We start from the raw sequence: 17098 nt of genomic DNA, 5'->3' as shown, positions 1-17098 counted from the left end.
AGACTAACTAACTTTAGGCAGTTCTGTGTAATATATAGACTCCAGAGAGACCCACCTCTGTGTCACTAACAGTGGACACAAAGCATGCTGTCACTTCCTTTGCTACATATGACACTTCACCAGGGTTTGAGGGCACACCTCCATGATAGTTACTGGCAACCCTGCCTCCTGTGGGAATTTAGCCAGGGTCTGGGGTTAGAAGGGGGAGGATGGCAGAGAGAAAGCAGGGCATGAGGATCAAGAGAAGAGGATAAGGCAGAGTTGTGGTTCCTGACCAGGTTGTTAGAGTCTGGAGCAGAACTGAGAGGAGAGGGAGGAGCGTAAAGTGGAATCAAGGCTGTTAAGATAATAGAGCACAGGTTTATGCAGAAAAGAGGTGTAGATGGAGGTGGAGAAGGGGAGAAGCGAGAGAGAAAATGAGATGAGGTGATGGTCAGAGAGAGGAAAGGGGGAAATGGAGAAATCAGAGAGTGAAAGTTTTTAGTGAAAACCAGGTCTAGGTATTGGCCATCCTTGTGGGTGCTGGCTGCAGTCCACTGTTGAGGGTCAAAAGAAGAGGTTAGAGAGAGAAAGTGGGAAGCCCAAGGGAGAGAGGGGTCATCAACATGGCAGTTCAAGTCCCCAAGGATAAGAACAGGGGAGTCTGAGGAGAGAAAGAAAGAGAAGGTCACAGATCTATTTATGATATGTGTATTTTGTTTTTGAGACAGTGTCCTAAAAGCTCTGATATATCAAATACAATATTTCACTTTTAAGTAAAGTTACTGTTTGTTTACACTTTGTGATCATTATTATGTCAATACCCTGAATGTCTGGCTGCAGTAGAAGCAATGTATGGTAAAAGATAATGGGGAAAGGCAGGATTGTAGTATTTATATTTGCTTTACTTACCAATGTAATACAGGAAAGTCCAGCGCACAAAGGCCATTATCAGAATCCCAGCGCAGAATGACACCATTCCAATAATGATCATGGTTATATCACCCAAACACTTGGAGAAAACATAAACCCCTAGGAAGCTGGTGACAAATACCATGTAGGCGGCAGCATTTCCATAACCAACATTCACTGGACCCCAGCTTAAGGGCTCCTTTAATACAAATATAGTAATTACATCTTCAGCGCCTTTAACAGATGCGTTGTATAGCATAGCGCTGATGAACAGGAGAGAAATGATGACTTTAGAGGTAGACACATTTATAGAACCTTCAGATGGGCTGGCTGCTGAGATAACACTGGACCTTTCATCCAACTGTATGCTACATTCTGTAAATTCAGTGTTTATGGGCTCTTGTAGGTTTTCCTTGATGGGTTTGTCTTTCACCATACTTGATGTAGGTCCCTCAGTGTTTGGTTCTTCAGAATGAGGAATTCTCAAAACAAAAAGGGTATACAGGAGGCAGAAGATATAACATGCAAGGCTCCAGGAGACCAGAACAGTCCCTTGATGATTTTTTATTTTTAAATTAGCGAAGATATGTCCAGAAATTAAACTGCCAGCAAAACCAGCCAACCCAAACACACTGTCAATTACAATGAGTCGAAGAGACCTTTCGCTCTCAGAGGAGCCTAATGATGCAAAGGCCATGACACCAGCCCAGTACGTTGTGAACCCGCCAGTTAAACCATTGAAGGCAACAGAGCCATATAACACCTCTATTGGCCAGTCCAGAAGAATCACAAAGAGCAGAAACCACATGGACACCAAGTACCCCACCAATGGAACACAGATGGGGATCTTCCTGTTCTTTCTGTCACCAATCTTTGCCAGGATATATGCAGAGAGCAAAGGGGTCAAGTTCGTGATCAGTTTGTAAATGATAAAGAAGTTTGAGATGGCTTTCTGTAGTGCATCCTCACTGGAGCTGTTAGAAGAGGAGTTAGTCTGGTTATAGTGATTCTTCACCACCATCAGCAGTCCAGTGTCATAAAAAGAGCCCCCAAGCTGGGCTACGGCAACCACAGGTTCAATCCAGGTCCTCACCAGCAGCATGGTTAAGGATATTGTGTCTCCAATGCCTAAAATTATTGTCCTGTTCGGCTGATTATATTATACATTCATTGAGGTATACAGTTGAAGCTGTACTAATGAAGAAGGAAAAACAAATCTTTAAGGGTGGAGAACAGAGCTTCTTTTATAGCAAACTAGGCCGTCATGTTTATCTCATATCAATGTTGTTCTGGAAGCAGATTCCTTCTCTTTTCTTTCCTTGCAGCTTCGTAGTCAGAAGGGGGTGATCAATCGGCCTGATTGGACTCTTCAAGTGAAAGTTGCTTTAAAGGGAGTTACTGTACATGAAAATAAACTGAGTTGAGAAAATGCATTTGTAGTAAAATCAAAGACACTTCCTCATACCTAACAGGTATGTATGTGAAGTTAGCTTTTTAACAGCTTGCATCATGTATTTTCATCGCAGAGTAGAAAAAAAAGTCAAAAAAGGAAGAGGAGAGCATGGAGGAATGAGGAACAACTCACTGTTCTGGATATTCCAGTTATTTCTGGATATTCCAGGCAATAGCTGACAGTGTGCTTGTGACGGGAGCTTTGTGACAGGCTATAATAATACACCAAATAACTGGGTTGAACTGAACGAGGCTTAGATATAATAAAGTATATTTATTCCTTAAATAGGTGAACACAGCAATATAGTACAGTAACAGGCAAGAAGTAAGACTTACTTGGGGGTGGGGAATGAGAAGTATCAAGTAGCAATTCTCCAGCAATCAGGTAACAATCAAGATGGTATCAGAAGACAATGGATATAGGGTTGACCACAGTTTATATATCTTTTCAACCCTATTCTTAACATTGAGTACAGGCTATTGGATAGCAATTACCTGTAGTCAATCTTTAACGTCGGAACACATTTTAATCTATGCCCCCAGCTAGTTAGCTCATGCGCACTAGGACCCTGAGGGTCTCATTTCTGTAGCCCCACATTTACATCAGGGATGCCAGCCAGTCTAGCAAAAGGGATATCTGGCAGGATGCCCCTTGTTCACAGGTGTAAAACCTGACACTCACAAACCACTCTAGTTTGAGGCGTCTCCGCCTTCAGGAAAACAGGGAAGGTGACAAAATCCTTTGAACAGTACTTAAGTCCTAGACATTGGGTCGCCTCTCTGACCATATTTTTCCTTGTATTTCCAAGGAATTTCCTCTGGGTTTTATCCCTGCCTTGGGATACAGTATTACAGGTAAAATATAAACATATTAAAATATCCGGTTCCATTAGGTCCAGCGGGTCCAAACTACCCATATCTCAATGCCGGAACTGGGACACCATATTGTCCAAGTTTCAGCTCGCTACGACCTTCGGAACCGGAGTTACACAAATACCACTTAAACCGTTTCCTATTTTAATACAAAAAACTCCGCTGTAAATTAAATCACGGTTTTTCACTAAATCCCCATTGAAAACAACGGGCTCTGCCGCCATAGGCTTTCAATGGCAAACTGCAGCCGTTGGCGGCTATGGGAATCCACCGCCATAGACTTTCAATGGGGCATCGCCGCCGTTGAAGTCTATGGGGTTTCTCCGCCATAGTCGGTCAATGGAAATTGGCCGCCGTTGAAGTCTATGGGAGAATTACCGAACTTTAAAGGGGGTCCATACTCCGTCGGGTTGGTCCAAGAGGGTCAAGGATGGTTCTGCAGCCATGCCGGAGCAGTGCCTACAGGTACCCCAAACCTTCGCCCTCAGGACCCTCCGGAACCGGAGGTATGGATTTATGGTTTGTAGCTTTTCGGACTTAGTCAAATTCCTGAGCTGTTTCTGCCGCCGCCATTGGAACCTATGGCGCGACCCGCGCTCTCAGCACGACCCTTCTCGGGGGTCCAGGATTCAGGGACCCGGTGGTGGTCGAGTGGGGGGAGGTCTAGGAACTAGGGGCAAAAAGAATATTATTTCTGGGTGCCCTAGAACTGTAGGTTCCCACGCCACTTAACGTTAAACTTGACTAATCAGTGATCAAAGCTCTTTTTCAGAAAAAGTATCCGCTTTGCGGTTTTGCGGTTTGGACGGCAACCAACTCGTTCCTGGAAAGCGCCGTCGAGGAATCTCCATTGAAGTCAATGAGCCCATTGACTTACAATGGGAAACCGCCGCTCCTCCTCTCGAACGCCACCTGCTGGTCTTCGAGGGAAACAGGTCCAAAACAGCAAGATCCGCCATTAAAATGCATTGAGCTCTAATGGCGGCCTATGGGACTCTGCAAAATGGTGCCTCAAAAGGCGGGAAAATTACACAAAGGTCTATAATCACTAAAGAACTATTAACCCTTGCCCTCCCGGATGGATCCCAGTGTGTGCGTGATGCAGACACTGATATAACAAGATATAACAATAAAGTATGGGGACAGTGGAATATACATTTTCATGCTATAACAAGGGTTAAACCACATTTCTGGATCGCAGCCCAGTTAACCCCTTGTCTCCCTGGTGAGGTCAGGGGATGGCCAAATGGGGTGCAATCCCTTTAATACCGGGCCACCCCCTTTCTCCCTCTACAGTGCTCATTTGCATGTCATTTCCCAGAATCCCTTGCTGCAGTGGGAGCACAGTATGCTAGGTGATAATGGTTGAAAGGCACGGTTGCAGACCTGTCTAAGACATGTGAAAGGGCTCACAAGTGATATTCTTTATTGGCTATATGCTAACGGTGGAGGTTTTTTGTTGTCTTTTTCAACCACCATAACTTAAAATGTGTATGTATGTATGTATGTATGTATGTATGTATGTATGTATGTATGTATGTATGTATGTATGTATGTATGTATGTATGTATGTATGTATGTATGTATGTATGTATGTATGTATGTATCGGTCAGACCCCCACCCAATCTCATATTGGCCCCTGTGGGTGTAATCTGCTCCCAATTACATGTATGTGTGTTGTGGTGCACCTGCTGGCAACAGGACTCCTGAGTCTCCCGCTGGTTGGTAATGGGGAATATCACCATGACAGGCGTCTGAGGTAGTGTGCTTAGTCCTACTCACATTTGGTACAGCGCCTCCACCCCATCAGGATCCCTACGGCAGCAGGGTGGAGTATCTGACAGGGAACTCCTTGGTGCATCTTCCTGAGGAATAACTCCAGACTCACACAGGAAGGGTATCTTGAACCAGGGCATCTTTAATTGTATGTCTCGTGGCAAACTGCCCATCATAGCGGCCGACACTAGCCGCACATTCCGTGGAGGTATTCCATGCAGAAGGTTCCTCCTCTCTCTTAATTGAGTTGCTCTCCCACCTCTCCCCTAAGGGAGATCACCAGCTGTGCCAGGTCCCTGGACACAGTGTGTATTAGATTGTCACTTGCCACTCTGACCAGCAGAGCTTAACCTTGCTCATCACACTCCTTACTCTCTTAGACTCAGACTTGGACTGACTAACTTTAGGCAGTGCTGTGTAATGTATAGACTCCAGAAAGACCCACCTCTGTGTCACTAACAGTGGACACAAATCATGCTGTCACTTCCTTTGCTACATATGACACTTCACCAGGGTTTGAGGGCAAACCTCCATGATAGTTACTGGCAACCCTGCCTTCTTACCAGGATTACTGCCAGCATGAGAGAGATCTGTACACCAATTTAAAACATGGCTACAATCTCCCCCTCGTAGAACCCAACGACCCGGCTGGGACCTAATTTTGCGGAACCTTCCTTCAGGTAGCACTGCAACATATAAACAAGATACATAGCATAGGAATACATTATTACAAAACACATCTTTTTCTGTATGAACATAATTACATCAGCCAGTTTGGTCACAACAGCACATAGAACCACTCCATAGGAGGATGAATCTAGTAATAATGCCTAGGGTCAGGTTTCTGCACCTCCCTCCCATTAGCATCCTGCACTGTGATACTGTAAGATCTGGGCGGCCCATTCTCTGGCCTATACTCCATCTTATGCATGAAAATGTTGCGCCCAACACTCCATACCCTCATAAGGTATGGAACATACCCTCATAAGGTATGGAAGGTATGAACATTCTGAACACATGATACATAAAACTTGGCCCCCTGCAGACGCACTTACCAGAACTCCCTCCTCCTGTCTCTGTACGTTCTCCCTACCTACCAATTAGATTGTAAGCTCCTCGGGGCAGGGACTCCTCTTTCTTAATGTTATGTTTGTCTAAAGCACTTATTCCCATGATCTGTTATTTATATTATCTGTTATTTATTCGATTACCACATGTATTACTACTGTGAAGCGCTATGTACATTAATGGCGCTATATAAATAAAGACATACAATACAATACAATACATAAGGTAACAGATTCTCTCCTCTGTCTTATAAGGTGCATGACCAGATTTAGACATAATGTAATCCTCAATAGTCTCCCTCAGCCATGCATCCCTGTTATCCTCAATTTCCTGCATGAGAGGTTCAGGTACATACGGATATTCAAGACCATGAGACCTTTTGTACCATGCTACTATTGCTGTCTCAGCCCTGCTGATGCGGATAAGCTTTTTATTACCTGCCCTGCCTGGCAGTACCCACGACAATGGCTCTTCAGGAGCAACCACGTCGTATAATATGGAAGACCTGCGGGGAGTGACAAGGCCCTCTTGAATATCATACCACCTCTTCCTTAATTCTTCTAGGCACTCCTCATCTGAGTACTCACCCTCATCCCACCAGTGATCAACTATATCACTCCTTATTAGTATAAATCGCGTATGATCCAACCAGGCCTCATACCCCTCAAACATAGGAGCCCACCATCTGGTTTCTTTCTCCACAGCCTGCTCTTTCACTGAGACTGTTATCTCCCCTTCCTCCGGTTCTCCCAAAGAAGAAACTCCGGATGTCCCTATGGACCTAGAGGCTGACCCAAGGCGTTTAGGCCTACCCCTTACATTGGCATTGTAATCAGTGGTACCTGTTCTGGACGACATTTCAGAATAGCTACACGTAAAGAGAACACCCGCACAGTTTGAGTAGTAAACCACGGTGAGGTGCTAACTAGGTAGGGACATGAATGTATACAAGAGAAAAGGAAACCTAGTATATTAGCACTCTATCACAACTGAATGTATAGTTATATTATTAAAATACTTTATTAATGAACAATGAATAAAAAAAGGGGTGTTAAAATAAAAATATATATGTATCAAACAGCACGTGACTGTGTCATTTACAACATAACTATGGGTAGTTAGGTTGATTGTACATAAGGAGATCCCTGATTGATATTCAGGATCTATGGCTATACATATAGCTGCCTATAGATATAGGAAAGGGGCCGTAGTAGGACCACTATGTAGATGAAGTTTCGTCTCAATATAAATGTATCAGGGCGTGTATTTTAGACGCGCTGTGATTGTGGACTTTATGTAGTATGTATATTAATACATCCGGGCATGATATGCGGAAATAGAACTTGTATGTGTGACTATCTGTATTATATGATTAAGTGTTGCGCTGGAGGGAAACCTCAGTCATGCTGCTAAGCAAAGTGTCAATCTATGAGGGTAACCCCAGAGTGAAACACTGACTAGAATACTGCCCCGTAAGCCGTTTTGCCACAGTAGATGACAGAGTATGCTCAGTAAAAAAGTGATGTAAACCTTCAATAAGGTGCCAACATCTAGAGTAGTTGATGTGTACTGTGGCTAGGCTGTCAGACAGATACAGGGGATAGTGTTGAATCATCAGACATATACAGGGGATAGTGTTGAATCATACCATCCACATATTTGCACACTATGTCTGGCTTCTTATCTAACAAATCTGATTTCAATGAATGGCAGTTGGAGGCTGAACACATGTTCTCATCTGACTATGTAGCTACAGAATCCACATCCACACCCAACATTAGTGATTTCTTTAGGGAATTGGACAAAACATATAAATTACAGAGGAAAACTTGGTGGGAGACATTTAGTTTCAAGAAATATCTTAAAGCAGAATTTATTCCCAGGGGTCTTAGGATGAACATCGCACCAGCATACGACATAACAGACGAAGACTTCACCAGATCTTGGGAATTAGTACTTTACCAGTGCTCCACTATGTTAATGGAACTTCTGATTACTTACCAAAAAGAAAAATTAGCACAGGTTAACATTGTCCTTGACATCTTACTGGCGAAAGTGGAAGTCTGGAAGACCAATGACAAATTTGTTGAGTTAGAAGGATGATTAAAGTGTAATATAGACAAATTTACAAGGGACCTGAAGGAACGCAAACATAAAAAATTCCAGAGGGACACTGAAGATTACCAGACAGGCAAGATCTACAGGTATAAATTTACTTCAAAAGGCCGCAAACAACAAACTAAACCAAAATCTAATACCCAGGAGTCCTCTACAGAGTGGGAGGTATCTGAAAGTGAGGAGGAAAGACCTACCACCTCAGAAAGTAATACATCTGGACCCAGAACCTTTATTGCCCATTACCTTCCTCAGGTCTCTTTTTTAGAACAGAAACAACCCAAAAAGGGCCGGATAAAAGAAAAAGAAAAACAAGGAGAGGGAAAGGTATGGGCTCTAAGAAGCGGGAACACAAACACCTCCAAAAACAAAAACAAGAAGATGCGAGGTTACCAGGGCTATTAGAAGATGACGAGCTTCAAATTATAAATCTCTCGGATAAAACCCTCAATGAGAACCATAAAAAAGTTTTGCAACGTGGTCTATCCTTTTCACCGTCCAATAATTTGAACATATTTGAATGGGTCAAGGATGTCAATTTATTTGCACGTAAACTCAAACTACACAAAATGTACAGATCAAGAGATAGAAGAACAGCGATCCGTGAAGGTGTTCCCATACCTGACGCAAGGGAAACTGAAGCCATTGAGGACCTTATAGCCCTACTGGCCGAATCTGAAAGGCCACCGGGTGAGGGGCCCTTCACTGATCTCAGGCCCAAGTCTAAATTCATGCCCTATGGGGAACAGTATGCTCATATTGATACTTTTGTTAACTTAGTCACCAAGGACCTTGAATCCCTCCCGAAGACCAAACAACTTGATAACCTAAGCATAGGTGAAAAACTAGCCCTTGAAGAACTAGCAAACGCAAAAGACATTGTCATCAAACCATCCGACAAGGGCGGCAATTTAGTAATCTATGAGAAAGAAAACATGAGGATTCTGTCTGACCGAGCCTGCTACGAGATTCTGGAAACAGACCCAACCTTGAGGTTCAACAAGGAATTGACTAATATTCTCAACAAAGGTCTGACCTCTAAACTCATTTCTGAAAAAGAATACAATTACATCTTGGTCCGTACACCCAAAATTGCCACTTTTTACAGCCTTCCAAAGGTCCACAAGAATAAACAACCACCCCCAGGTAGACCCATAGTCTTTGGGAAAGGTAACTTGACAGAAAAAGCAAGTGTATATGTGGATAAGATCTTGAGACCATTTGTCACCACCTTGCTCTATTTTATTAAAGACACAAAAGATGTCCTCACAAAGCTAGACGGGATTTCAGTGGCAGATGACTGTATTCTAGTTACCCTTGATGTGGAGGGATTATACTCAAGCATCAGGCATGGCCAGGGAATACGGGCAGTCAACCACTTTCTCAGCACACGCAGCCAGCATCATCAAAATCATAACAGTTTCACGGTGGAATTACTACAATTTGTTCTACAAAGGAATTATTTTTGGTTCAATAAAACCATCTATCACCAGATACAGGGCACAGCCATGGGCACAAAATGTGCCCCAACATACGCTAACCTGTATCTGGAATGGTGGGAATCAACAGTAGTATTCTCAGAGGAACTTGAGCATCTCACCACTTTTGTGGAAATATGGCTGCGCTTCATTGACGATGTGCTAATAGTGTGGCGAGGGTCTGAGGCTATGCTTATACAATTCATAGAGATTCTCAATACGAATGACTTAACCTCTGCTTGACCCTTGATTACAGCCCTGAACAAATCTGTTTCCTTGATTTACTAATCTCAAAGGGCAACAATGGCCTCCTTGAAACAACAATCTATCGCAAAAATACAGCTACCAACAGTATTCTTTTGGCCAGCAGCCATCATCCCAAATCCCTCATCAAGGGAATACCGGTGGGACAATTTCTCCGACTGAGAAGAAATTGCAGTAACGATGAAGACTTTGGATACAAAGCAAGGGACATGAAGAATCGTTTCACAGCGAGGGGATACGGCCAAAAAACTATAAAAAGGGCCTACAAGTGGGCAAAACACAAAGCCAGATCTGAGCTGGTCAAGGATAAAGCCATACAACCAAAACAAAGAACAGTAAGATTCATAGGCACCTTCAATAAACAATGGAAGGTGGCTAGGGAAGTCTTACTTAAACACTGGCACATCCTAAGGGCCGACGAGGACCTATGTGATTCCATACCTTCCTATCCAGCTATGGTTAGCAGACGGGCCAAAAATCTAAGGGACCATCTGGTCCATAGCCACTACAATGTGGCAATACCCAGGGCCACCTGGCTACTAACCCGTATCAATGGCTGCTTTCATTGTCAAAGATGTAAAGCCTGCCAACACATAACTGTATCAAAAACTTTCAGTAACCATGATAACACAAAACATTTCAACATACGCAAATTCATAAATTGCAATACCACAGGAGTGATTTACATGGGAACTTGTAAATGTGGAAAGAAATATGTGGGCAAAACACGCCGTTTATTCAAAACACGAATTCTGGAACATGTGGGATCTATTCGCAACAAATTGGATACCCCTGTTGCCAACCATGCAAATAGATGTCAACAGGGAGATCTGAAGGCAATATCATTTGTGGGGATAGATAAATTTTCTCCAGGAATCAGACGGGAAGACTGGGACACTGAACTACTCAAGATTGAGTCCAGATGGATATATACTTTAGGAACATTGAGCCCATCTGGACTCAATGAGGGTTTTGTTTTCAGCCCCTTTATTTAAATCAAATTGAAAAGAATTTCTTTCTAGACACATTTATCCAACTGCTACCTGTTAAGGGTATTTTTCCTTCAAAGACCCCTTCATTGAATCCATATATCATTTGTACAGCAATTGAGTCAGCCTCCAAGTGTGCCTTCATTCATTATCACAACTAATCATAGTAAATGATAAGACAGAGATCACTAGTGTGCAAATTATTTATTATCTATTATTATGGAAGACAATGTATCCTAAAGGTATATCCTATAACTATAGCTATACCACTATTATTACACAGTGACTAACCATCACTGAAATCAATGAATATCAAATTCTAACATCACACTTACCCCACTTTCTGTGAGCATCTACAAGAGTAATGCCTCACATGCACATATATTACTTTTAGCCATAGTTACCCAGCCCTTGAATGTTTTGTCAACAGACATATACAGTTTGCAACACATTGGGGGCATGTGGGTCTGGCTATTTTAGTTGCTACAAGTATCAGACCACATATTGTGCACTCCCAGCAGTGAGATATATCATCTGTCCTGTTTCAGCAACTAAGGGGTTAAGTGGTTTTACAGATATAATCACAGTGACTATTTAAACCTCCATCCACACACAGGAACCTCCCCTTACGTGCCCTGAAGAAGCGTTCATACGTGAAACGCGCGCGTCGGCCACTTACCTCCCACACACGCGGGAAGCTCTTCATTTGAATGTAGCATTGCATGGATATTGTTTCAAGCTACTACACTATCAGCGACCTCCGTGTGATTGTTACTTTGATCCTGCAAGTTATAATCCTCACTGCAGGATCTTTTTGCCCTTAGGGGCCATTCATTAACCCACTATTTAGTTAGGTATGCCCTCGAGCATATCAGCGCTGATATACTAATGATCAGCGCTGATATAGGGGACCATGCGGTGCTAATTTAGTATAGATGTGTTCTACCTGTTTTTGTGTTATTCTACACTTTGTTCTGCTGAGTGGGGGTGCGGGTGGGTACGGGTCCACACAGACCTCACCTCACGGCACTTACCTCTTACTGATGATTCATGTCAATCAGCTGCTAGTATCGGCATTTTTAAGAAGCACTAACGGCGCTACTCTGTTGCCTTTCGAGTGGTACCCTACTATCTGAGCCTTGAGTAGGTATATTTATTATCTATGATTGTTCTAATTGGATAATTAATTATATTATACTGCATACTCAGGCCATTAGTATTTCTAGGGGCTACATATCCCCTGAAACGCTGCGGTTACTATGCTATACTTACCTGCCTACTCTCTCACCCTGTCAATCAAGGGGTGAGGGATTCACGTGGGTTACGGGTCTATATTAACCCCATTACACGGAACTCATCTCTGCGTGGGGATCCGCTCGCATCAGCTGCTATACACCGGCAACTGAGATACATTCTCCGGCCAGAGTCAGTGCTCGTTCAAAAAAACAGCTTAACCGGAGCTTTTATTATATACTTACGAGTTACATGCCGATCTCAGAATCACTCCCACTACATTTATTATATCCTGCGTACGGTGCTCACGTATTAACTATTATGCACCACATGCAGTTTTCAAGTATTGCGGAGGTTCTTTCTAGCGCTTCGTCCATACCAAATATTCTCTAGATTTATTTATTTATTTATTTTATTTATTTATAAAATATTTTACCAGGAAGTAATACATTGAGAGTTACCTCTCGTTTTCAAGTATGTCCTGGGCACAGAGTAAAACAAAATAATACATGGTTACAAATACAGTTACATAAATGAACAAGGTATACATTATATACAAGACATTGCATGCACAGTTAAAGAAAATATATATTATGAGCGTATGAAACAGTTACAGACCAGATTAAAGTGTGAGACAGCCTTAGATTTGAAAGAACTTAAGCTGGTGGTGGATATGAGAGTCTCTGGTAGGTTGTTCCAGTTTTGGGGTGCACGGAAGGAGAAGGAGGAACGTCCGGATACTTTGTTGAGTCTTGGGACCATGAATAGTCATTGACCATTTAGCCTCTCAGTGTTAACACTGTAACTTTCTGCCCTACCATTCTCTTGTGAGGGCTGTGAAGGTTGATATCATATATCTATCACCTCCCTTTTGGAGAGATAGGATTTGCTTATACCATCCTTGAGGATTCAACACTATCCCCTGTATCTGTCTGACAGCCTAGCCACAGTACACATCAACTACTCTAGATGTTTGCACCTTATTGAAGGTTTACATCACTTTTTTACTGAGCATACTCTGTCATCTACTGTGGCAAAACGGCTTACGGGGCAGTATTCTAGTCAGTGTTTCACTCCGGGGTTACCCTCATCGATTGACACTTTGCTTAGCAGCATGACTGACTTTTCCCTCCAGCTCAACACTTAATCATATAATACAGATAGTCACACATACAAGTTCTATTTCCGCATATCATGCCCAGATGTATTAATATACATAATACATAAAGTCCACAATCACAGCGCGTCTAAAATACACGCCCTGATACATTTATATTGAGACGAAACTTCATCTACATAGTGGTCCTACTACGGCCCCTTTCCTATCTCTATAGGCAGCTATAAGTATAGCCATAGATCCTGAATATCAATCAGGGATCTCCTTATGTACAATCAACCTAACTACCCATAGTTATGTTATAAATGACACAGTCACGTGCTGTTTGATACATATATATTTTTATTTTAACACCCCTTTTTTTATTCATTGTTCATTAATAAAGTATTTTAATAATATAACTATACATTCAGTTGTGATAGAGTGCTAATATACTAGGTTTCCTTTTCTCTTGTATACACGACATTTCAGAAGCAATCATTTCCCTCCCCGATCCTTCACGGAAGTAAAACATTCCCCCCAGTCCAGATTTGACCCAGTCCGTTCCTCGGAGGTATCCCGGGACTCCCCAGACCACCCTTGGCTCAATAGGGACCCGGATGAGGAGGTGACAGGGACAGGGGTTTGAACTATGGCCGGGGACAGGGCAAAAGGGGACGCGTGCTGGCGATGTGGCCCGACGACCCGCAGCTTGACAATACCTCGGCCGGTGCCAGCTGGTTGCAGTTCAGGCTCACCCGTCTCTCGGTTCCCGGGCTTTCACATGGCCTGCCAACTCTTGCCCTTCTCACCTCCAGACGACTTGATACAGCACGGCGGTCACGAGGGCGTGGCCATCTTCCAGCTGGTTCCGCTGTGTCCGCCGGAAGTGACATCATCGATCTCGCAGGACGAGGCACCGCCATCTTGGGTTGGGTTCCCCACCAAAACCTCTTCCTCCAGAATGACATCCGCCGCCGGAAGTGATGGTTCCTCCTGCTGCTCCACTTGGGCCTTGGCTGGGCCTTCCTTCGCCGTCGCCTCCATTGGAGCCTGTGGGGGGTAAGAAGGTGTCTCACCGCTCCTTTGGCTTGCGATGGGGTCCTCTCCGCCCTCCGCGCTGGGAGTCACCACGGCCGTGGGACTCATCCGCTCCGGTTGCACCACCATATTGGGTCGCGGACTCTCCAGACTCAGCTCCGCTACATCGCAGGTAAGTGCTGTTTCTTTTCAGCACCACTGTAGTGGCCCGCCGGTAGGCGCATCACCACCGATGTCGGGCTTGCTTGCTCCTCATCCGACGAGGCAGACTCCGACGCTGGTAGTGGTACTTCCGCAGGGGGCCGACAGCGAGGTTCCGGGTTCTCGCTGCGATTGCAGGCCCCAGTTTCTCTCTGTTCAGTAGCGATCATTAGTAACGATCCCCATTCTCCGGGATCAGTTTTCTCCGTCTTTACTTTGGGCGAGGCTCCAGCCGTCAGCCTGGCTATCTCTCCTCCCGCCTCCGTGGTGTGCTCAGGCACAAAGGGCTGCACGGCCCATAAATAATGTATGCCACATTGGGGACATCTCAGCAACGCCTCCAAAAATGTAACGGTCAGACCCCCACCCAATCTCATATTGGCCCCTGTGGGTGTAATCTGCTCCCAATTACATGTATGTGTGTTGTGGTGCACCTGCTGGCAACAGGACTCCTGAGTCTCCCGCTGGTTGGTAATGGGGAATATCACCATGACAGGCGTCTGAGGCAGTGTGCTTAGTCCTACTCACATTTGGTACAGCGCCTCCACCCCATCAGGATCCCTACGGCAGCAGGGTGGAGTATCTGACAGGGAACTCCTTGGTGCATCTTCCTGAGGAATAACTCCAGACTCACACAGGAAGGGTATCTTGAACCAGGGCATCTTTAATTGTATGTCTCGTGGCAAACTGCCCATCATAGCGGCCGACACTAGCCGCACATTCCGTGGAGGTACTCCATGCAGAAGGTTCCTCCTCTCTCTTAATTGAGTTGCTCTCCCACCTCTCCCCTAAGGGAGATCACCAGCTGTGCCAGGTCCCTGGACACAGTGTGTATTAGATTGTCACTTGCCACTCTGACCAGCAGAGCTTAACCTTGCGCATCACACTCCTTACTCTCTTAGACTCAGATTTGGACTGAGCTAAGACTTAGACTGACTAACTTTAGGCAGTGCTGTGTAATATATAGACTCCTGAAAGATCCACCTCTGTGTCACTAACAGTGGACACAAAGCATGCTGTCACTTCCTTTGCTACATATGACACTTCACCAGGGTTTGAGGGCAAACCTCCATGATAGTTACTGGCAACCCTGCCTTCTTACCAGGATTACTGCCAGCATGAGAGAGATCTGTACACCAATTTTACACATAGCTACATATATGTGTGTGTGTGTTTTGACATTTTTAATAATTGTTCTATTTTTTCAATACACTGCTTTAATTATATGCCAGTAAAGCAAGATAAATGTTCAGTTACTATCTGAACCTACAATGCGTGTGCATCACGACAAATGCTGACAAATAAGCTCTATCCGGGATCTCCTCTTACCTCTCCAATCCTCTATCAATCTCTCTGTGGGGGTACCCCAGGGCTCTGTCCTGGGACCTCTTTTCTTTTCTCTGAACACACTTTCTCTAGGTGACCTAATCACATCTCTTGGGTTTAAATATCACCTCTATGACGACACACAAATGAACTTTTCAACCCCTGACCATATACCTGCTGTACAGACCAAAGTTTCTGAATGTCTCTCTGTGATATCATCCTGGATGGCCCTCCGCCTACATAAACTTAACATGGCAAAAACAGAGCTGAGAAGGACTAAACATCGTATTTGGTGCTATTTTGATCAATTAAATCTTTTTGAAAATCCGGATTGTGCCTTGGATAATCTATTCTTTACAAGTTGAACCACACGAAAAGTATTATTTCCATGCTATATGCTGATTTTGTATGTGAGTACATCACGACAAGTTAAGTATTCACATGTTATTCAACAAAGTGTGACATATTAATGGATTGCTAAACTCTTGCACATTTTTTTCACCTACCCCCTTATGTGATTGATAATCTGACAGTTCCATCAACAGGCACGATTGTTTCCATGTATGTGTGTATATTTCATTTTTAATCATGATTCAATTATTTCAAAGTGCTTCCATCATGAAAACGTAATTAATACAAGATAAAGGTTCAGTTACTATCTGAAAGTCCAACTGTCGTACATCATTAGAGTTGTTTTTTTTTTACAGATGGACAAATGATGACAAAATATGGGGAATATATTATTGCGTTATTTATCAGTGAGAAATTGTAAATGCTCATTTCAATTTTAAATACATGCATTATGGGTCGTATTAACGAAACCGTAAATTGATGTTGTCTACCAATTGTGATTTGGTCATAAGCTCAAGGGAGACTACAGGATGCCACACTTTAGCCATGATTAAGGGAGACCTTAAAATGTTTAGTTAACATTGGTTTTGACAATGAATAATATGTTTGCCCCTTAATGCAATATAACAAGAGAAGCTGCACAGCACAAAAAATAAATCAAAATACTTGCAAAGACCGGTGCTCCTCGTGCAGGGATATCTGCCTAAAAAATCCAGTATTGAGAAGAATTGAATGATCCAGGGCAACTTCAGATTTCTTTAGAAAAATGTATTCAGCACAAAAAACACAACTTTTCATCCCTCCTAGGGGACTTTATCATGTGACTGGCTTCTCTTCACTTGATAAAGTCACCTAGGAGGGATGAAACGTTGTGTTTTTTGTGCTGAATACATTTTTCTAAAGAAATCCGACGTTGCCCTGAACTTGCCCCTTAATGCAGACA

General features: G+C 43.5%; 1 pseudogene; it reads right to left on the bottom strand.

Moving 5' to 3' along the window:
• Positions 1 to 783: 783 nt before the first annotated feature.
• LOC142469451 (solute carrier family 46 member 2 pseudogene) lies at positions 784 to 2280 on the bottom strand (annotated as a pseudogene).
• Positions 2281 to 17098: the final 14818 nt, after the last annotated feature.

Source organism: Ascaphus truei, chromosome 1 (genome assembly GCF_040206685.1).
Source record: "Ascaphus truei isolate aAscTru1 chromosome 1, aAscTru1.hap1, whole genome shotgun sequence".
Lineage (NCBI taxonomy): Eukaryota > Metazoa > Chordata > Amphibia > Anura > Ascaphidae > Ascaphus > Ascaphus truei.
Note: the sequence above shows the minus strand (reverse complement) of the source record. Positions and strands in the feature narration are given on the sequence as shown.